We start from the raw sequence: 23807 nt of genomic DNA, 5'->3' as shown, positions 1-23807 counted from the left end.
CCAACGCTAGTTCTATTGGGCCTAGTGCTAGATCTCATTGGCCCTAGATTCCCTTGCTCCATTTCTAATTTGAATATTTGATTTTCTGAAGCTAATCATTGGTGGGTTTTTTGCAGAAAATTTGGTAAAGATTTATGTTTCAGATATTAAATTATTTTTTTGGCAACTTGGGCAAGTGATCTTCAAGGCCTAGGGCCTAAGGGTTTGATCTCTAAACTATCTTTTTCCCCACTGTTTGCTACAGCAGTCATATACCTTTCTAATAGTGGTGAAAAACACATCTAAGTAGTTTGAAACTAACTAAAAAATTGCTAAATACATTAATAAGTCATTTATGTTTGATGTGTATCAAGAATTTGGCCTAGATCTACATTTTGGGTCATAGTTATCTCTGAATAATTCTATTTCTGAAGTCTGAAATATAACAGTGGAAAAATTTCATGTGGGTTAGCCTAAAATCAGTTCCTAAGTTGTCTAATACATTAAAGAATTAATTTCTTGAGTTGGGCATTCATCATTAGGCTTATTTCATGTTTTAATTGTTGGTTGTAATAAGTATATCAGATCTGATATAATTTGAGAAATCACATCACAACAGGCTGAAATTTTTTTGATAATTCATGTGGGCAAGTTTGGAGAAATTTCAGTATATTTTTGGCATAAAAATATCATTGCTAACTTACTGTTTTCATTGTCATATTGCTAATGTCATTAAGTTTTTCTTACTACTGTCCTAAAAATTAATTTCTGAAAATTAAGTACTCTGTCATGGAATTGTGATAAAATGCATATCCTTTGTTTCATAAACTGAGTTTTTTTTTTTTAACATTTGTTGACATTGATATCGAATTGCAAAGATGTTTTTGTTTTCTTTGAGCTAAATTGTATCAAGAAGATTTGAAATAAGCTGGTGTTTTAACTATAGTATCTTCAAGAGTTTATTTTCTAAGTCTTCACCTAAAAAAATGTGAGCATTTCATTTGGGTAATTGAGGGCTTTTGCGACATAAGTGTTTTCCCATTCTCGAGTCTAACTTCATCTCATCTTCCGGTGCATTTGCATATAAGTTAACTTTGCATAGATAAAATTTACTTCCAAGCATAAGCTTGGTCAATAGACAGATAGATCTCCATCCGTCTTTTCTTGAGAAGCCTGTTTTAATAGTACTTAAAATGGTGACCTTGCAGTCGTCAGAGCCACAGTTCTCTGCAGCACCAGAGGCACCGGGTATGTTAGAATTTCAGGAGAGGTATCATTAATCACACCTTAGTGTGCTTCTCCTGAAATCAGGTTCAACACAGAAAGGATTGAAGGGTTCACATTTAAATACGCATTTAACTAAAATTAACCAAGATTCTTGCATCTCACATTAGTTTTGGATCTGCATTTCATATAAAATAGTCATTCATCTAAGCAGCAGTTTCTAATAGATTACTTGGTTTTAATTTCCCTATCAAGATCGTTGACTCCATAAGGCACTGGTATCAATCGTTTAAAATCTAATCAAATCCTATAAGTCTTGCTAAATCTTAATCAAGTACTTGATTGCTTCACTGTGTCTCCCGAACTGGCTGGTTCCCAACTAGTTCTTCTTCATTCCACTTTTCCATAGGGTCTACCCCCCTTAGCCTGTTGTAGGGAGACAACTTAAACGGAGAGATTGGGGATCAGGGTGACAGCCCCCAATCTGAACGTTGTCGCGGTGCCTAGACATTCTGTGCGACAACTACGACAACAAGCCTGATTTCGTAGTAATTGGCAAAAAGAAGATAAAATGAAGCACATTAAGGTGTGATTAACAATACCTCTCCTTAAAATCTAACATACCCGGTGTCTCCGGCGCTGCAGAGAGCTGTGGCTTTGATCACTGCAAGATCACCGTTTTAAGTACTATTAAAAGTAGGCTTCTTAAGCAAAGATGGATGAATACCTATCTCTGTATTGACCAAGCTTATGCTTGGAAGTAAATTTTATTTATGCAAAACTAACTTATATGCAAATGCACCAGATGATGAGAACAAGTGATGAAGTTAGATTCAATGATGAAAAATGCTTATGCTACAATCTGATCTAGAGATATATATCAAAGCCCTTAATTCTCAAAATGAATGTTCACTTCACTAGACAAAGATTGAAAGATAAACTTCTTAGCAATATCATAATTAGACCACAAGCGTACTTCAAATCTTCTAGATTCTTTCAAATGCAATTATAGTTCAAAGAGAACAAAAACGTCTTCACAAATTAATATCAGATGTTCAAAAGATACTCAATTTATGAAACAAAAGATATGCATTTTATCACAATTCCATGATAGAGTACTTAAGTTTCAAAAATTAGTTTTTAGGACACCAGTAAGAAAAACTTTATGACAGTAGCAATATGATAATGAAAACAGTAAGCTATCAATGATATCTTTATGCCAAAAAATTACCGGAATTTTTCTAAACTTGGCCACATGAAATATAAAAAAAATTCAGCCTGTTATGATGTGATTTCCATAATGATATCAGATCTGATATACTTATGACAGCCAACAATTAAAACATGAAATAACCCTAATGATAAATGCCCAACTCAAGAAATTAATTCCTTAATGTATTAAACAACTTAGGAATTGATTACCCACATGATATTTTGCCACTGTTATATTTCAGACTTCAGAAACAGAATTATTCAGCGATAACAATCACCCAAAATGTAGATCTAGGCCAAATTTTTGATACACATCAAACATAAATGACTTATTAATGTGTTTAACAATTTTTTTAGTTAATTTCAAACCACTTAGATGTGTTTTTCACCACTATTAGAAAGGTATATGACTGTTGTAGCAAAAAGTAAGGAAAAAGATGGTTTAGGGATCAAACCCTTAAGCCCTAGGCCTTGAAGATCACTTGCCCAAGTTGCCCAAAAAATTTCAATACCTGAAACACAAATTTTTACCAAATTTTCTACAAAAACCCACCAATGATTAGCTTCAGAAAATCAAATATTCAAATAAGAAATGGAGCAAGGGGAATCTAGGGCCAATGAAATCTAGTACTAGGCCCAATAGAACTAGCGTTGGGCTAAGAGAAGGCAAATCTGGGCATAGGATCCCCAAAACTTGAAACCCTTGTTCTGAAAAAAAAAAAAAAAAAAAAATAAATAAATAAATAAATAAATAAATAAATTATTTTGCTTCAAATCTTCAGGTTTATTGCAAAATCTTTAATGGTTGACCTTGCCAAAATATTTGGGACAAGATATTGCCCTCCAGGGCCTAGATCTGTCTCAAAACCCCCAGATCTGCTTGAAAAAATCTCATATCTGAAAATTTACTTGGCTAATTCCCATATCTATTCCTGCAAAAAATCTTTGAGCCCAGATCTTGCCCTCCAGGGTCTAAATCTAGCTTAGATCTAAAGATTTTCTTGGTTGATTTCTCAGATCTATTCCTGCACAAGTGAAAAGAGAAAAACTCAATACCCAATATGTACAAAAATAGAAAAAATCCCAAAAACCCAAGTGTTAAAATTCAAAATTATGTTACAAAATTTCAGATCTACACAAGTAAATAACAGATTTATACAAATAATTTATAGATCTATACAAATAATTTATAGATCTATCAGATCTGAAGAGTATAAGTCCAACTCCGCTCCTAGATCTGATAATATAAGGCTCTTAATAGCTAGATCTATCAAAATTTCCACAAAATATTTAAAAGCTTTTGAAATTTTAGAGAGGTACTAGCCCAAAAACACCCTGCAGAAAAAAATATTATTGTTAGATAAATCTTGAGGCTTATATGAGGTAGGCTCTTCAAAAAATATGTGTTGAGAGTTGGATGGTCCAACCGAAGACTATCCCCAAACGCTCAATGAGAACCTGAGAGATCTTCTGCAAACACTAGATCAACCACCAAATCAAGTAGAGAAATAGAACAACTACAAAATTCTGAAGAAATAGAGATACTTGCTACTTCATTCAAAATTAAAAATGTTACCCTAGATCCAACAAACTGAATAAGATACCTGTATTCAGATTATTCTAAGAGAGCTATTAATTGATAGTTTTCACATTATATGTAATATTCTTAATTAGCCATGGCTAATTGGAATATTCGATTTTGCTCAATTTTGCCTTCTATAGTTATTTATAAATAAAAAGGTGAGAAAAGGGGGACATAACTTACTTTTTGAATAAAGTCACTCCCTAGTAGCACAACGTTGTAACTTAAAAGGGGAGCCAAGGGGGCCAAAAGACCACGTAGAGTAGGGGCCCACGTGGACACTTGGAGGGACTGTGCAGATGGAGAGAAGCACGTGGCAAGAGAGAGGCTACGTTGGATGAGGTGGGCCTTAGGGTTTTGAGAGAGGCCAACGCTATAAAGGAGAGAGGAGCCTCCTCATTTTGGTATTTGATTATGTTGCATTTGAGCTAGTCACTTTGACTTAGAGCACGCTCGCTGTTTAGCCTGTCTGCAACACTGTTTAGTGCATCGAGTGTCTCCGTTCGGAGATCTCACCCTTAGCTTCGGGGGACTTCGAGTGCCTGCTCGAGCAAGGTAATTTCATCAGTCTTTTGCAAGAGGATTGATCTTTGGAGTTGAGGAGGAATTGGGCATTTGATGACTGTGCAGTCTTGAGAGAGGAGGATGCAGTTTCTTTTGGTAGGAGCTCCGGATTGAGTTTATGTGGAGGATTTGAGCTGGGGGATTGAGCAAGGGATCAGCCCTTGCATATTGGAGGATTTTTGGCAGAGTTTCGGGCATAGTTTTGGAGGGTTCTATTCAGTGGTAGCACAGAGCCTTAAGGAATAGCATAGATCCTCGAGGGGGTGATTTTCGGGGGTCAGCTATTTCAGAAAAGCTTTCTGGGCTTTTCTGGGTTTATTGAGCAGAGGCTGATTCCAGAGTTTCAACATTTTTTGAGGAGGGGAACAGCTCCAAATCTTCATTTGATTCCAGCAGTAGCAGCAGCACAGCAGTTCTCCAGCAGCTTGGACACAGTTCAAAGAGAGGCCATTCCCTTACCATTCTGAGTGTATTTCTTCACTTGCCTTGTGCAAGTCGAGGTGCTATCATTCTGATCACCATCTGTACTCTTTCCATTACTCAGTATAATAAAATGGCTTAGCATTTCTCTTTGCATTTCTTGAGTATCTGCTTATATTCCATGTATACATTACTGTATGTTGCACTACTGTTATTTTTATCTCTTGAGAGTCCATCTCTGATTGGGGTTTGCTTGTGTTTGAGTGATATCCCTAAAAAGGGATATTACAGTGGTATCAGAGCATAGATCTGGCTCAGCCTGTGGAGCTAGCAGTCTATGACACCAAGGGAGAAGCCCTACATCTATTACAGAGGTAGGAAATACAGAGATATTGAGCATAGGTTGGAGAACACCTACGGAGAGGGACACTGCGTTCGGGTGGTGGACACAGAACATGAGGAGCTTGTGGTGAACACAGAACAGGAGGAGCTTGTGGCGGACGCAGAACAGGAGGATCCGATGGCAGATGAGGACGAGAAGAGATTTGCAGACATGCTCCTCAAATCAGTGCAGGATCTGTCGAGGCAGATCGAGGTGATGGGGTAGAGATTCACGGCAGTGGAGGCTAGACAGCGTGAGAACCCACGGGTTTTCCAGGTTGGTGAGGGATCGGGTACATCCCACCATTTTCCAGAGCAGGGTGCCACTCAGCGTGATACTACTTAGCAGATGGCCTCACATGCCCCTACACGCTCTACCATGCCCACTTTCCTAGGAGCAGACATGGGGGCTGGAGCCCAGCAGGAGGCAGAGCCCGGTCATATGGGCGATTATTTTGCAGAGTACCAGGCCTATGGGCAGGAGTTCAAGGATGCTCTCTCATTTAGAGACTTTGTTCAGCTCCAACGGGATAGTAGACCCCACGACCATCACAGAGGACACCGGCATTATCCTGATGGAGACACCCACCACACAGCTAATAGATTCCACTTGCCTACGTTTGCTGGTTCATCAAACAGTTCGGCAAAGTCTTGGGTGGAGAAGCTGGACATCTATTTCCAGCTTAACCCGATGTCGGAGACAGAGGCCATCAAGGTGGCGACATTACATTTGGATGGTGAGGCCCAGGACGGGTGGTTCCATGGGTTGGTTACATTCGGGCACTCCACAGTGACGACATGTGTCAAGTTCACCAGGAGATTGATGGAGAGGTTTGACCGGAGGGATCCAGAACAGCACTTTGTTGAGCTGACGAGGCTCAAACAGACCGAGAACGCAGAGACCTACATTGCAGACTTCTTGAGGGTTTCAGTGATGGTTGCAGATCTATCCGCGGCACGGAGGATCTACATGTTTGTTGAGGGGTTAACAGAGCCACTTTGGGGTCTAGTTAGATCCACTAGACCAGCCACACTCCAGGATGCTATTAGCAGGACCCGGGACTTACAGGATGCCTTACCTAGGACCTGGACACCTTACCCCCAAAGACAGGCTTTCCAACCTAAGGGGAAGGACCTGAGGATTTCACCTCCAAAGGGGAATCCAGGACGAGCACAAATTGATGATGATGCCAGGAGGGAGCTGAAGAGGAAGCGGTTGTGCTTTACCTGTCAGGAGCCATGGGCACTGGGACATAGATATGCTGCTGGCAAAGCACATTTTATTGAGGTCTTCTTCGAGAGCAGCGGGGACGAGGATGAGGAGGATGATGTGGAGGGAAGAGATAGTCATGTCGCGCAGGATCCTTTGCCACCTCCACCAACAGTAGTAGGTGGTGCAGCTTTTGCACCTACCGGAGGGGTCCTTGCAGCATTGCGAGGAGTTCCCAAGTATTTGACGTTGCGCGTACCGAGGACAGTACGTGGCCAACAAGTATCAGTTTTGGTTGACAGTGGGGCAACCCACAACTTCATCGATACATAGATGGTTGAGCGGAGAGGCATACAGACAGAGAGTTTCAATGGATTTTTAGTTTTGGTCCTAGGAGATCAGACCATGGGGTGTGCTTGTTATGTCCCAGAGTTATCAGTGACGATGGGCACCTACACACTGAAGAATAGGTACCCCATACCCAGGATCGATGAGTTCATGGATGAGTTGAGAGGAGCACGGTTCTTCTCAAAGATTGATTTGAGATCTGGGTACCATCAGATTCGCGTGAGGGAGCAGGACATTCCCAAGACCGCCTTCAGGTGTCACTATGGGCACTTTGAGTTTTTGGTGATGCCCTTCGGGCTAACCAACGCCCCAGCTACATTCCAGTCCTGCATGAATCACATCTTTCGTAGTCACTTAAGGAAGTTTGCGCTGGTGTTCTTTGATGATATCCTCATTTACAGCAGAACTTGGGAGGAGCATCTCCAGCACATTGAGACAGTGTTGCGCATCTTGGAGGAGCAGTAGTTCTATGCCAAGCTCTCCAAGTGTGAGTTTGGGTTGATGGAGATGTTGTACTTGGGACACATCATAGGGGTGGACGGAGTGAGAGTCCACGAGGAGAAGATCAGGGCCATCAGAGATTGGCTGGAGCCGAGGAACGTGACAGAACTTCGAGGATTCATTGGCATTTGTACTTACTACCGGAAGTTCGTCAAGCGTTTCTCACAGCGTGTTGCACCCTTGAAAGATCTAACGAGGAAGGGGGCATTCACTTGGTCGGATACAGCACAGCGAGCCTTTGACAGGCTCAAGGAGGTTATGAGCAGCTGCCCAGTTCTTGCATTGCCGGATTTTGCGCAGCCATTTGTTTTGGAGTGTGATGTGTCGGGAGAGGGGATCGGCGCAGTGTTGATGCAGGGAGGTCACCCTATAGCCTTTGAGAGCCGGAAGCTCCTTCCGCACGAGAGGTTGTATTCTATATACAACAAGGAGATGCTGGCCATTATGCATGCATTGGCCAAGTTCCAACAGTATTTAGTGGGTAACAGATTCAGGGTGAGGACCGATCACAACAGCCTCAGGTTCTTTTTCGAGCAGAAACAGCTACAGGAGAGGCAACAAAAGTGGATCAGTAAGATCCAAGTGTATGACTTTGACATTGAGTATGTCAAGGGTAAGAACAACGTGGTAGTAGATGCCCTTTCACGTAGACCAGCCACGTTGTCTCTTATGAGCTTGGATACAGACTGGAGGGCTCGACTCTTAGTAGAGTACTCCAAGGACATATTTGCATGTGAGGTTCTGGATGGGCAGGTGGCAGATGACAGGTACAGGGTGGTCGATGAGATCATCTACTACAGGGACCAGATCTTCTTGATTGAGGGATCTCATCTCAAGAAAAAGATACTCCAGGCATCACATGATTCACCATTGGCCGGCCATCAGGGGTTTACCAAAACCTACAGGGCCATTAGAGAGAGGTTCTCATGGAAGGGCCTCAAGGAGGATGTACTCCAGCATATCCGGGGGTGCGACATTTGCCAGAGGAACAAGGGGGAGATGAGCCATCCCATAGGGTTATTGCAACCTCTTCCCATTTCGGAGGGGAAATGGGAGTGTATTTCCATGGACTTCATCACAGGGTTGCCCATGGTACAGGGCAAGGATTGTATCTTTGTCGTCGTTGATCGACTGACAAAGTATGCACAATGTTTTGCCATACCCGCACACTACACAGCAGCGCAGGTGGCCGAGCTGTTCTTCAGAGAGGTCTTTAGGCTACATGGTCTTCCTAAGACCATCACTAGTGACAGGGACAGCCATTTCATGGGCGGGTTTTGGCAGGAGCTTTTCCCATTAGTGGGGACAGAGTTGACACCGAGTACCAGTTATCACCCACAGACGGGGCAGACAGAGATAGTTAACAAGTGGCTGGAGGGCTACTTGCGTAACTATGTCAGTGGGCAGCAGCGAGAATGGCTGAAGTGGCTGCATCTGGGGGACTATTGCTACAACACTACACATCACATGTCCATTGGTATGTCACCATTCTATGCTTTGTATGGATATCATCCTTTATCTTTCTTTGACGTGATGTTTGGTGCTAGCAAGACTCTGAGAGCCAAGATTTGGATCCAAGAGAGTCAGGATATTCTCTGAGCTCTCAAGGATAATATGGCTACAATGCAGAACCAACAGAAGTTGTATGTTGACAGGGGTTGGGTGGAGAGACAGTTTGAGGTAGGGGACTTGGTCTACCTACGATTACAGCCATACCGACAGTCATCACTGAAGCAGAAGGGGGACGAGAAGCTCAAGCCCCGCTTTTATGGGCCATACAGGGTGATACGCAGTGCAGGATTGGACAGGTTGCGTATGAGTTGGAGCTGCCTCAAGGCAGAAAGATTCATAACATTTTTCATGTATCATGCCTGAAGAAGGCATTAGGGCAGCAGGTGACAGTGATAGATGAGCTACCACCCACAGATGATGAGGGGCACTTGGTGTTGCAGCCAGAGGCTATTATCAATACCAAGGAGAGGCAGCGGCGGAGCAGGACGGTACGGGAATTCTTGGTGAGGTGGAAGAATTTACTGGATGAGGATGCCACTTGGGAGAGTGAGAAAATTTTGCAGCATCCATCACTTCAGTTGCTTGAGGACAAGCAACATTTTGCCGGGGGACGCTGTAATATTCCTAATTAGCCATGGCTAATTGGAATATTCGATTTTGCCCAATTTTGCCTTCTATAGCTATTTATAAATAAAAAGGTGAGGAAAGGGGGACATAACTCACTTTTTGAATAAAGTCACTCCCTAGTAGCACAACGTTTTAACTTAAAAGGGGAGCCAAGGGGGCCAAAGGACCACGTAGAGTAGGGGCCCACGTGGACACTTGGAGGGACTACGCAGATGGAGAGAAGCACGTGGCAAGAGAGAGGCTACGTTGGATAAGGCGGGCCTTAGGGTTTTGAGAGAGGCCAACGCTATAAAGGAGAGAGGAGCCTCCTCATTTTGGTATTCGATTATGTTGCATTTGAGCTAGTCACTTCGACTTAGAGCACGCTAGCTATTTAGCCTGTCTGCAGCACTGTTTAGTGCATCGAGTGTCTCTGTTCGGAGATCTCACCCTTAGCTCCGGGGGACTTCGAGTGCCTGCTCGGACAAGGTAGTTTCATCAGTCTTTTGCAGGAGGATCGATCTTTGGAGTTGAGGAGGAACTGAGCATTTGATGACTACGCAGTCTTGAGAGAGGAGGACGCAGTTTCTTTTGGTAGGAGCTCTGGATTGAGTTTATGTGGAGGATTTGAGCTGGGGGATTGAACAAGGGATCAGCCCTTGCATATTGGAGGATTTTTGGCAGAGTTTCGGGCAGAGTTTTGGAGGGTTCTATTCAGTGGCAGCGCAGAGCCTTGAGGGATAGTGTAGATCCTCAAGGGGATGATTTTTGGGGGTCAGCTATTTCAGAAAAGCTTTTTGGGCTTTTTTGGGTTTATTGAGCAGAGGCTAATTCCAGAGTTTCAGCATTTTCTGAGGGGAACAGCCCCAAATCCTCATTTGATTCCAGCAGTAGTAGCAGCACAGTAGTTCTCCGACAGCTTGGACGCAGTTCAGAGAGAGGCTCGTCCCTTACCATTCTGAGTGTATTTCTTCACTTGCCTTGTGCAAGTTGTGGTGCTATCTTTCTGATCACCTCTTGTACTCTTTCCATTACTCAGTATAATAAAATGGCTTAGCATTTCTCTCTGCATTTCTTGAGTATCTGCTTATATTCCATGTATAGATTATTGTATGTTGCACTACTGTTATTTTTATCTCTTGAGAGTCCATCTCTGGATGGGGTTTGCTTGTGTTTGAGTGATATCCCTGAAAAGGGATATTACATTATATTAAACAAAAATTAAAACAATGTTACCATAAATTCATGAAGAGGAACACTACAACACGTTGAAACCCCAAAGACTTTTGCATAATTCAAAAAAAATATACAAGAGAACTTGAGAGCTTAGTACATGATCCAGAGATTGGATCGAATTCACTGACAAATGACTTCCTATTTAAAGATAATCTTCCAACAGCTAGTTCGAGTGATCCTCGTCAAAGCAATCTCAATCGTTGATGAAGATCAAAATTTCTTTTAATCTCATCCGTTGAAATTTTAAATTCTTGTGGAAATTCGATTTATTTGATTAAATGCATTTTAATTGATTCAAAAATTAAAATTTTGAATTAATTTCCTAAAAATTTTGACTTCGACTTAACCTCAAGGACCTAAGGCTTAAAATTTAACAAAAAAATTAATTTACCTTAGTCCCGGGAACTTCAAAATTTTGATTTTTTAAGGACCGACGAATTTTGCCTTTGGAAAATTAAAATTTATCTAGGACCTAGAAATAATTATATTTCTGGCTTAGGATTTTAATTAAATTTTGGCCAGTGTTGGGCACCTAATCCTCTATCGGTTAGTGTGGAAGTCGAATAGACAAACGAATTCCAAGAGACCTTGGGATGTGGAACCCAACAGTCAAACCATGTACTATAAATGTATATCAGTTGTTAATAAAAAATATACTCTCATTTTTTATCTTTCATATTCCTTTGCTGCCATGTGTGTGTTTAACATGGTATCAGAGCAGGCGTATTCCTGCCCTCCATACTTACTTTGAGCCAATTGTTTTATGGCCTTTTTGTGCAGGTCAGTTCTGCATTTCTTTAATGTTTTATCAGCCATATTTTAGCTGCATTCTCTGCGCACAATTCTCCAAACAGAAAATTTTGACATACCTGACCCTAACAGTTCCACTGGTTTGACATATTTGCTCCTGTAGCTGCTAGATACCTGCTTCATTGTCCTTTTCCGTGGCCATGTATGCGTAGTCAGCACCATTTCTTCTGAACCACTCTTCTACTGCTCCAACTAACCTCAGCCCGATCCCCATACGCCTGTAAAATATTCCGAAAAAAATTGAATGAGCATTTCCCAGCTAACATAATAGTTGTGGACGACATTGGTTTTATCTCCTGGGACTCTACATACATATGTCCATCGTTTGAAACTTTTCCCTGCTTCAGAGAAGCAATCTGAGACTTTCCTTTACTCCTTGATACACCTGCACTGTCCTGATCTATATTGCATTCTTTTAGGGCTCCATAATCATAAGGGCCTGCTTCGAGTTTATGTCGATGGGATTTAGAAGCTTTAGGCATTTCACTGGGCATACCAACATATCTATTTCTCTTTCTGCATGCTTTTGTAATGCGTCTTCTCACAGTTTTGGAGGTTAAGGTTTTCTTTTCCTGAAAATTCAGCATGTCCCCCTGGCCCAGACTAAAATCAACATAACTCTCGGCTTGGCCGACGTAAGTCATTCGGCCCTAGGAAGAATGAACAAGGTCCATTCGTTGAAATCACAGTCTCAGGCGGTTTGCGAGGCCCCAGATCGCGAGAAAGGAGCGGTTTTCAAGCAATCACAAGCGATTTAGGGTTTCGATGTTGCAGTAACAACGTAAGAAAGAAGGCCGCTAGTGGTAGAAAAAGAAATGAAAAATCAAACTGAATTCGAGTAGAGCCACGACCTTTTGTATTACTATCAACGAATCTGTGCTCGCAAGTTGCAGTAGAATAATGCGCCAATGCTGTAATGTAGTTGTTGTGTGACCATTGTGGTGAATAACGGATCAGTGTATTGTTGAGTACGCGAGCTTGATATTTAACTATCGAATTAAGCAGGGGACCGGTCTACTTCTGTGGAGGAATTTATTGACCTGTTGTGGTTATGGTTAGAAGTGCCCGATGCTGGAATGTAGCAATGGGGTTTCAAGTTTATTCCAATGGATTTGGCAAAGCCTGTGACTAAAATGACTGTGATTCCTTTCCAAAAGCAGCAGCTGCTGATTTTGATGGAAGTCTTTTTGGGTTAACAATGGCAGTCATAGTATACTTGAACAACGAGAAGAAAAAAAAATGATGGTCCCTTGATACAATTCCTTTCATTGGTGCGTTGCTCCTACGCTGGTGTCCTATGTTGGTATCATTGAGCGCTGCTCCACGGTGAACTAGAGGGTCGTCATTCATCCAAAATGCTCACATTGTTGGTTGATAAGCTGTTGGTATCACGCTGCTCCATCCATCAAGCCTATGAAGTCTCCTGCTGCCAAGCCAGCCAAGGTTGTTAAACTAGCTGCCCTAGCAAAGAAGCCAGCTGCAAAGAAGGCTGCTCCAGGTTATATACATTAACATTGTCTAGTTATATATGCTGTTAAACACTGTCCATGTACATTGTATTGTTTCAAATACGTTTCCCTGTTGGTATTGTTTCAATTGCATTTCCCCAATTACCTCCTCCTGACATATAATGGTCCACACCAACTCTATTTGAGTGTATGCTGCATTGTCTCATTCTTTGTGTGTCTGTTGCCGAAGTTGGGCGTTCTCTCAAACTATATATTGTGCATTGAGTCAAAGCAATCAGACCCTTTATATTGTGTATTGATTCATGTGTTGGTGTTAATAGCTCAATGCATTGAATGACTGCTTCATTACCACTATTTGTGATTGCGGTGAATGGTGTGAATACAACGTTAAATAGTTCTTCTGCAATAGATATACGTTGTAATTTTGAAAACTATGCATGGTTGGAAGGCTCTTGAAAGGGCATGCTATGTTGAACTTGAAAGAGTCAGTACGCGGTCAAACATGGAAGGGCATTTCGAGAAATCTTAAAGTTTGTATACTTGCAGTATTTTTCAAAGTAACATAATTTCGTGTCATGTGAAATACAAGCAACCTGTAGATTTGGAGGTCGAAGGGATACAAACACAATCTACATATATATGCATTGATTCCTTGTTACTTCGATTGTTGCATAAGAGTTTGGTGGGCTGTATAAAGGCAATGATTGTTTTGACAAATAAAAGTAGTCTTTTGTGGAGAAAAGTTTAGTCGGTTGTATTGTCAGAACATAGTGTTGGTCATGAGTAAACTCTTATTTTTATGTAATGGATTGTAATTGGTGCTTGCTGGTTGCACACTGATCATTTGCTGCACATTTATAAAGGATATTGCTGTGTATTGTGAGTGGGTATTACTTTTCTGCATTGAGTAGTAGTTGTGATCAGTTTTTAAGGTGTAATTCTGACATTGAAGGAAAAATGCCCATTTTCTACTACTCATGATACATTAAAAGTCAGCAAAGTTTCTCTCACAGACATTCAGGTCTGTCTACAAAATGCACAAGAGAAAATTGATTTTTTGCAGCTCGAATCTTAGCTACAACAAGAAGAATTGCAACAATGGAGTTGTCATTCTGACCTTGTTTCTGTTCAGAACAATGAAACAGACTCCCATAAACAGCAAGTCAATGTTGTTGAAGTTCATTCAGATCCAGTGCCCAATAAAGCAGCAATCGTACATGCAGATGTAGAATTTCAGTCTGCACTTTCCAAGCCCATCATCAGACCTTGGGAAGAGCTTGTCCACAACAAGCACAGAATTGGTCTTGGATATGACAAGGATGTGTCCTTTCACATTCTAGACTACTCAAAGCCCATTCAGTTTCAGAGTCCTGGATTCATTCATGACAGTTCACCTCCAGTTGTTCCAGATTCTACTCCTTTTCCATAGCAGCAACAACAGATTGTGAAATGCGAACACTGTGATCGAGTTGGCCATTTGAAAGATCACTATTTTGATCTTCATCCATGTAAGCGCTGTCATAAAACCAGTGATTCTTCAGAAAAAAACCTCCTGCAAGAACAAAGATTCATCCTGGATGGATCGTTTCTTGGCAATGGGCATCAACAGCCAAGAAGATATTCAAGTCACATGTCAGAACTTGTTTAAGAGTATTGAACAGTTTTGCAGTTGAGTTTTCTCCATCATCTCACCTTGTATTTGACAGGGGGGGAAATGATGGTCATCTACAAGCTTCAAAGTCACATCAAGCGAGCCTAAGCCACAACCTGCCACACCAGTTTCAGAGTTGTAGCTAGAGAAAGATGCCCATGAGCATGCCTTCAGTTGGTAATCTGGGACATGTCCTCTAGCAGAAGACTTCAACTTCTTGCCAGTTTTGGAAGAATTCCAGGAATAGAATTGGGGACACTTTCTCTAGCAGAAGACTTCAGCTTCTTTCCAGTTTCGGAAGAGTTCCAGGAATTGCATTAAACATTCCAGAGTTTTTGGTAATCCTTAAACCATCACAGGTTGAGACTTCCCTTTTCAGGTTGAAGTTCTCCCTTTATGCGGGGTGAGACCTCCCTTTCATGGTTGAAGGTTTCCCTCTTAAAAACAATAGGAGCACTTCCTCTAGCAAAAGACTTCAGCTTCTTGCCAGTTTTGGAAGAGTTCTGGGAACTGCACTAAGCGTTCTAGTGTTGGTGGTCATCCTTAAACCACCGCCCTTTATACCAGCATTTCAGAGAGCACATTCAGCCTAGTGCTGCCATGCATTTTTGCACATTTTGTATTACAGCTCCCTTTTTGGACTCATACATAACCCTTCGGATTAAGGGGGGAATGTTGGACACCTAATCCTCTATGGGTTAGTGTGGAAACCGAATAGACAAACGAAGTCCAAGAGACCTTGGGATGTGGAACCCAACGGTCAAACCATGTACTATAAATGTATATCAGTTGTTAATAAAAAATGTATTCTCATGTTTTATCTTTCATATTCCTTTGTTGCCATGTGTGTGTTTAACAGCCAGAAAATTTAATTAATTAACCTATGAGGGGATAAATTATTTTTCCAACCCTCAAGACACTTTACATCATGATTTTCATATTTTTTACATCTCAAGGGGGGGAACCCATTTGTAAAAGACCCTCCCAGACTAACTATTTCTACGACACAAATATAATCCAACAAACCAAGCAATTTGTAATAAAATAACCTAACCAAATAGTCAAGATTATTCCCAAATCACTTTTACATAGACTCGATCTAGAACACTAGGACTCGCATAAGATCCCAGTGACAATCCATTTTTTGACGTCGTTGCCATTATATGATAATTTTTGGATGGACGCTACTTATGTTATGTTGTGTGTTGTGTGGATGTAGATTCTGGATTCTCACATTCCTCCAGTGTAGCCTAAGTGTTGTGGGGAAAAGTATCCAACACGGAATGACCCTATCCCACTCTAAGGGTGATAGTTCCTTAGCAACAGCTGAAGCAAAGCTATCTAAAGTTACTTCTTTATGACATGCAAGAGACGAAAGGAAGAGATCCACTTACCGATGTCTTGCGCAAATAGTCGATCCAATCTCCTCTATTTGCCGCTTGCTCCCAGCTCCAAGTCTTCTCACGGGCCCAGCTACACGAGATCCTTTGAACAAGACAAGAAAAGGAAACTACAAGAAGCATGCATTCATAATTGATTCAAGGATTAGCATAAATCAAATATGCAAGTAAGACAATACACCATTGAAACACATGCGGATAGAAGAACCTCAAATGCTTTATTAATATAAGGAAGTAAGGTTCAGGCGGTGATACAACCGTGAGAGGTCCAATCCAGCATCACCTTCCCGACGGAAAGAAATCTCCTCTTCACCTCCCTCAAGCAATCACCCAATACTCACAACTGTAAACCAACAGCAATTCTTTGCACTAAATTCCGGCCTCCAGATCCCATGGGATGAGATCCTTATATAGAGTTTTGGAGTGAAGATAAGTCAGCTTGATGTGTGACTTGTTGTCCTCTTCAACTCCAGTTGTTCTTCAGTCCTTGAGTCCACTCGGAGTTTCTACCTTCCACTTGGAGTTTTAGAAGCTCTTAACTCATCATTAGGCAAATCTTCTGATCCAAGTGTCATTTTGGAAGCTTCCTGGGCACTGGCACATTGAGAAAAGATTCCTCCACATGTCAAAGTACGCCCAGCGCAGGTAGCCTTTGTTGCACTTGCTATGCAGCGCAGGTACACCATAGAGCTTTTGACATTCAGCGCAGATGCTTAGTGGAGCAGCTGCTTTGATCCAAAATTGACCTGTTTTTGAGTGTTTTTCAGTGGAGAACTGATCTGAAGTGTTGTGGTTTGCTGACCTTGTTCCTCTAGGGGTAGGAACAACATGTTTAGGGACTTTGGATCCCTTAGATTATTGACATTTCATGCTTTATGCTGTAAGGCACAAAAATGTCTATAACAGTTGCCCCCTAAAGTATGAGGTCGTTTATCGGGTGAAATGCTTTATTAGGAGGATCCGAAGTTCATTCAATCGTCGGGAGGTGACCTGTAACAAAATACAATACAATACATTATCTTTTCATACTTTCTTTTCATGATCTAGCTGATGCGGGCATTTCCCATGCTCAGCTTTATAAATACATTTGCTGTACATAGACAGACGATCGTCTGATAATAGACTAATAATTCTCTGCTTTTAATTATCATCCTTTTAGTAGGATGATCATCTGCTGCACATGTCTATGTTTTTTATCTCCTGAATATATATCGCAGCCCGGATGGATGAAACTAGATCCGGGGTCTTCAAACTTGTCAGATCTTCACTCTAGTACAAGTCGATCCATGTGAGAATTTCTTGAAGTCGAACATGGAAAGACATCGCTTGATTACCAGTCAATAATGTAAACTGTTAACAAGCGCGAGAGGAATCACCGATAATGATGATGACCCTCAAGGTACTGCAGCACAATTCACGTGGCGTGAATATAGGATCTGACGTCGAACACCACGCAAAGTCTCCTGGTCGAAGGTCATTAACGTATACCTATCGCCGGAAGTGAGAAACTTGCCATTGAGGCATGCAAGCTTCAAAGTACTGAGGGGGTGTTCCTAGATCAACTTCTTGGATAATGAGCTGATGTCGACAAGAAGTGATCCGTCAAAGGAGGGCCTTAATGAATCCCACATCAGTGACACGGAACGGAGCTAGTGATGATGGTGAAAACGATCTGTGAAATATGATTCAGGGTGGCGGTCATGGAAGGATGAAAGATGATGTATGGTAGTGGATGGGACCCGGTTGACACTTTCTGAATGACATCTCTTGAACATATAACGACACTGATGTGATGGATCGGTAGCATTACCCCATGTATGGATGGTATGGCGAGACCATGGTGAAGGGACCGGTGAATGATAATAACCCAACCCGATATTTATGGAGGCAAAAGTGTCATGTTCAAGAGCAACTTGCTACCATTAAGCTTTGAGGTTCTCCCAATTTTTCCCCAGTCATTTCTGACCAGTACCTCTTTATTTTTGTCAAGCTTGAGGAGGATAACATATGCTTGTTCTATAACCTGCCCTTCGGGCAAGCCCATCGCTATGTTTTAACGAGCCTAGCGATAGGGAAACTCGTTCTCGTCTAAAGACAAGTTTGTCGCTATTCAATATTTTTAACGAGCCTAGCGACAAAGACAACTCGGTCCTTTTCATTTTTAGAGAGCCTGAAAAGCGTACATAAAGTGGACTCCAGGGGTCCTTTTTCGTCATCTAATCCCTTAAGTCCGAAAAAGTATAAAACAATACAGAAGGGATGAATGTTCGATATCTTTATCGAGCCGAACTAGACAAGCGCTCGATCTTTTTGTGCAATAATCCCTCAGGTCCAAAAAGATTAAAATCTAGAGGAGGGATAGCTCTTCTGGTCCTTTTAACGAGCTGGAAGGCCAAAACTCGGAAAACTTTTCATATTTTACGAGTCAGTGAAAAGAGCTCAAAGAAGACTCGTCTTTTGAGGAACGAGTGATAAACAGGGATAGCAGCAGATTCCAAGTACAGGTTGGAATTTTCCAATCACGGCAGTATTACAAGGATGACTAAGTGAAATCACTCTTCGCAGCTGTTCCTCAAAATAGGTAAACAATCAAGTGGATGTGAATGATCGGCCAAATGAAAAGTGGAGGTGACGGTGCACAAACACGACCAAGGCTTTTATGGCTGATGAATTTACGGTCTCAAATGGTTATTTACCAGTTCATTTTTTCTGGATGAGCTTGAACTCTAGGGGGAAGCTTGCTCACATGCTTATGTTTATTTTTTAACGAACATGAAGTCCGCGTTAAAATTGCTCGGTTTTGCGTTTATTTTTTAACGAGCATGAACTCTGCCAAAACTGCTCGTTTTTACCAGTCATAAAGTAGGAAGGTCTCCTGGAAGATTGCTATTTTTTAAGGAGCTTCATCTCCCTACGCTTTGCTCCATATCCTCTCTTTATGCAAGCTGGGTATCGGCTAATCCTACGAGTTTAACGGGTTAGACCTACAGGTTTAAAGGGACGACCTAAAAAACTAAAAAACAAAATAGCCGCCCGTGCTTGCATTCCAAGAGGTTTGCATGCCCCCAGGTGTAAAGTCTAATTTCAAGGTCGCCCCTACGTTTCCGTTTAAAAACTTTTGTTTTCAATGGGTGAGGCTTGCCTCTTTCTGGTTACCCAAAGATCGTTCTGCTAATCCTTTCAAACAGAAACTTTCTTCGGCGATGTCTATCATTAGGTTACTCAAAGATGGTTATAATTTGTTGCAGCAATAGAATCTCTTTCTTTGGAGGCTGCCCCTACTTATCCTTTAAAACATTTGTTTTAATGGGTGAGGCTTGCCTTTTACCCAAAGATGGTTACTACTTGCTGCCGCAAACGGATCCCCTTCTTTGGCAGAGCCTACTTATTTAGACAAAGGTGAATGACCTTTGCCAAACAAGTAACCTTGACAAAAGAATCCTTTTCCAGAACAACCCCATTCCTAACTACCCCTTCTTCTGCATGAGAGCTCTTGCCGGCTCTTCTGTTTTACGAAGATGAAGGAGGGGACGGGGTACGGACTAGTCATATTCTCCCGCGGAAATTCTACTTTACACCCAAGGTTTTCTCTGACCCCAGCAGACCAGGATGCATGCCCCCTGGGTTCCAGCCCTACTTTCCCGAATCACTCGCACTCATCAGGAAGAAGAACTGGAGGTAGAGACCTTTCTTGATCAAATAGACCATTTAGGATAGGTATGTGACTATTTGTGATGCGTGATCCCGGAAATGAAAGTTGGTCTACGAGCTTGACCATTCTTCCTTCATATGGAAAACACATTATTCGAAAGAGTGAGGAGACTATTGCTTCCATGCAATATATGTAGTCTCGTCCAAGGAGTAGGTTATAATCCAAGGGTCCTTGGACGAACATCAAATTCATCTTGACAGCCTTCCCTTTCAATGTAACAGGCACATTAGGTAGAATCCCTAATGGTCGACTGGTTCCTTTGTCAAAACCCGAGAGATTCCTTATCTCAGGCAAAAGCGCTGGGCAACCCAGTGCTTTCCAAGCAATAGAGGACAGGATACTCACAGATGCCCCTTCATCAACGATAGTTCCAGCCATCACCATTTTGTATATTTGGACTATAATTCTAAATGGTATACTGGCTGGCAACCGGGGTCTGCCTAGTTGGTTCCAATCAAAGGACACAACCAGGTTGCTTGGTGGTGGGACCAAATATACGGCCGGGTATGATCCTGACGATGCTCCTTCCTGCGATAAAGGAGTGGGCACATTGCCCTGATGTTCATCAGAATCGGTGTTGATGAAAAGAATCTGGACGGTGTCATCCTTACTCTCTTCGGTAGGGGTGTCAGTTGAAGATGAATCCTCAGTGACTGTGGTATTTGAAGATGAAACTTCTGAAGGGAGAACCGGGTCAACTGCCGTTTCGACCTTTGGACTTTCGTCCGGTCCGGATTCAGTAGGTTCACTTTCAGTGACTGACACTTCAGCTGGCCCTATGAGCGGGGCAGCTGTATTTTCAACCAACGAAGGACTTGGCGCGAGTTTTTGATATCCAGGAGGAAGTAGCAACGGTGCAACCGGTTGATCTTCCAAAACTCTCTTTGCTTCGTCTAAAAAGGGACAACGGCGGAGGGTGTGATTGCCTTCACACAGTTCGCAGGGGAATCTCATTCCCCTTCGTCGTCTAGAACCTTCACTTTCGTTGGTCGACGGTAAGCATTCAACCTGGTTGTCAGAGGTTGACGCTTCCGAACTGTGCAAACGAGGGGACCAGTCCCTTAGTATCCGGGGAATACTGGGACAATCACGGTGGAGGTGGTCCCCTCTACATATGACACATGGCGATTTGGGCCCGGTCCGTGCTGTGTGTGGATTTTTGTTAGATGCCTTTTGCTTGCCCCCAGGCGCCTTTGGCTCCTTCTGCTTCTTTTCTTTCTTCTTCTTTTCCTTCTTCTTTTCTATGGGAGCTCCGCTTTCGGCAGCTTGACCTTTCGAAGAAGAAGGATCGGAGGAAGGCTTATAAGAAGTGGAAGGCTGGAGGGTAGCTCTAGACTGGTCTAACTGTTGACTCGACTGTTCAGGAACCGTGGTGGTCTGAACTACAGTGGTTGAGAATAGCCAAACTGGCAGGCCAATTGTCAGTCCTGGAAGCGACAACGTGGCCATGTGGGGCGCACCAACTTCTCCCCAAGAGGAGAAAGGGCTAGGGTTTCCATCATGTGGAATCCCTTGGTTGGTGTGTTCCATGTTCTCAACCTAAAGATCAACGTAGGAATAAGGGGTGATTATGTACCGTTTAGAATGAATTTTATATGACGACGCTTTAGACACAACTTGCTTTTTCAATTTTTAAGAGTCGAGAAAAAGCTAAAGATGACTCTAGTCTCCTTCGATGTATTAACGAGCCCGAAGTGACAAATGCTCGGATGGACTTTTTCAGTTATAGAGTTTGAAAAAGGCCAAAAGAAACTACTCTGGAGTTCTAGGCAGAGGGTGTGTCAAACCTTTCGCGAAACCACAGAATACGTTTTACGGTACGAGTGGTCGATCTTCGTGAATGCTGTGTTCACTGCATCGCGATCAGTAGGGCGGCCGACACGGCTTCCTATGGATAAAGGCTTTGTTCCTATAGGGGTCTCCCAATATACGCGACGGTACGCGGGAGCACAAATCCGTATTAGTGCTATCATCCCTCAGGAGGAATCACCCACCTTCGTAGAGATCGACAGTCACTATGTTTAACGACGCCGGTTCACGTCTCTACCTAGACCTCTACTGTGTTTCGTTATGTTTCAAAGCGTTGTTAGATAAATTCAGTTCTTTTTAGGTTGATCTTGCTTAGCAGTTTGCCTTTATGGATCACCACGTGATGTATGATACAACTCCTAAATGCAGTCTGAGAATGATAAGCAAGCTTTTTCAATTCTTTCAACTTATGAAAATCTTAACTACTGAAGGAAAAGAAAGACATCATCTTTTCAAACAGATCATAGAGCACACACTGATGCACTTTCCTAAATCGACATGCAAACTGTCAAAATGCACATGCACAATGCAAGTATTTCTTTTCTTCTTCCTTAATGTTGATGTATTACAAAAAGAAAGTTGTTGTATAATTTCGAATTCAATTTCAAGCGAAAGCAAACAAGTTTTTGTCCAATAATCAAAAGAACACCTTAAGATTCACTCGTTTCAAACACGAGAAATACTGAAATCCAAACCATATAACGAAAGCAAATGCTCAAGCAGCTATGAACAGCAATAAACTAGCTCTTAGAATCACAACGACACTTTCTCACAGGTCTAGATCCAAGAGGTCACAGCAAGACTAGTTCACTTTCGCTATGGGAAACTGTGAATGAAAGCAAGAAATACAATAAGAACAATCACGGTTTCTTCATACAACTGAGGCGGAATGAAGGCAAAGAAAGGTAGTTTCAGCTGGGTATACAGGTTGACAACAGGCTGCAAAAACAATATTGAAAACTGGGCAACAGACAGGAGGGAACCCCAGTTGCATAAGGCAAAACTGGATCAGCGCAGGTGTTGCACTGTCAATCTGACATGCAGCGCAGGTAGCCCCTTCGGGACCTGCGTTGCAGCGCAGGTAGCCTTTGCTGCAGCTGCACTGAAGAGACAACTCTCGTCTCTCTCAGATTCCGGGTCACAGTTTGCTCAAAAATCAATGGTTTTTGGCCAAATCAGAGGCTATCAGCCAAGTATACACTAGAGGATGATTAAGGAAGATGAACACTATCACAAAGAGCTAAAAAGAGTCCTTGTGGATCAGCTCTTCAAATCATAAACATGCCCAGCACTGGGCTAGAGTAGCTGCCCTCTACTTTGCATTCGAAAGATTCGGATGCAGTTCGATTCGGTACTCCCTTTGTTTAAGAAATGAATAGCAAGAAACACAAGCTACCAACAAGACACGATCCCCAGCGGAGTCGCCAGTCTGTTGTGGGGAAAAGTATCCAACACGGAATGACCCTATCCCACTCTAAGGGTGATAGTTCCTTAGCAACAGCTGAAGCAAAGCTATCTAAAGTTACTTCTTTATGACATGCAAGAGACGAAAGGAAGAGATCCACTTACCGATGTCTTGCGCAAATGGTCGATCCAATCTCCTCTATTTGCCGCTTGCTCCCAGCTCCAAGTCTTCTCACGGGCCCAGCTACACGAGATCCTGCGAACAAGACAAGAAAAGGAAACTACAAGAAGCATGCATTCATAATTGATTCAAGGATTAGCATAAATCAAATACGCAAGTAAGACAATACACCATTGAAACACATGCGGATAGAAGAACCTCAAATGCTTTATTAATATAAGGAAGTAAGGTTCAGGCGGTGATACAACCGTGAGAGGTCCAATCCAGCATCACCTTCCCGACGGAAAGAAATCTCCTCTTCACCTCCCTCAAGCAATCACCCAATACTCACAACTGTAAACCAACAGCAATTCTTTGCACTAAATTCCGGCCTCCAGATCCCATGGGATGAGATCCTTATATAGAGTTTTGGAGTGAAGATAAGTCAGCTTGATGTGTGACTTGTTGTCCTCTTCAACTCCAGTTGTTCTTCAGTCCTTGAGTCCACTCGGAGTTTCTACCTTCCACTTGGAGTTTTAGAAGCTCTTAACTCATCATTAGGCGAATCTTCTGATCCAAGTGTCATTTTGGAAGCTTCCTGGGCACTGGCACATTGA

Source organism: Pinus tabuliformis, chromosome 7 (assembly GCF_031772625.1).
Source record: "Pinus tabuliformis cultivar Carrire ecotype Pingquan chromosome 7, CPIR1, whole genome shotgun sequence".
Classification (NCBI taxonomy): Eukaryota; Viridiplantae; Streptophyta; class Pinopsida; order Pinales; family Pinaceae; genus Pinus; species Pinus tabuliformis.
The sequence above is the reverse complement of the archived record's forward strand: the minus strand, read 5'-3'. Positions refer to the sequence as shown.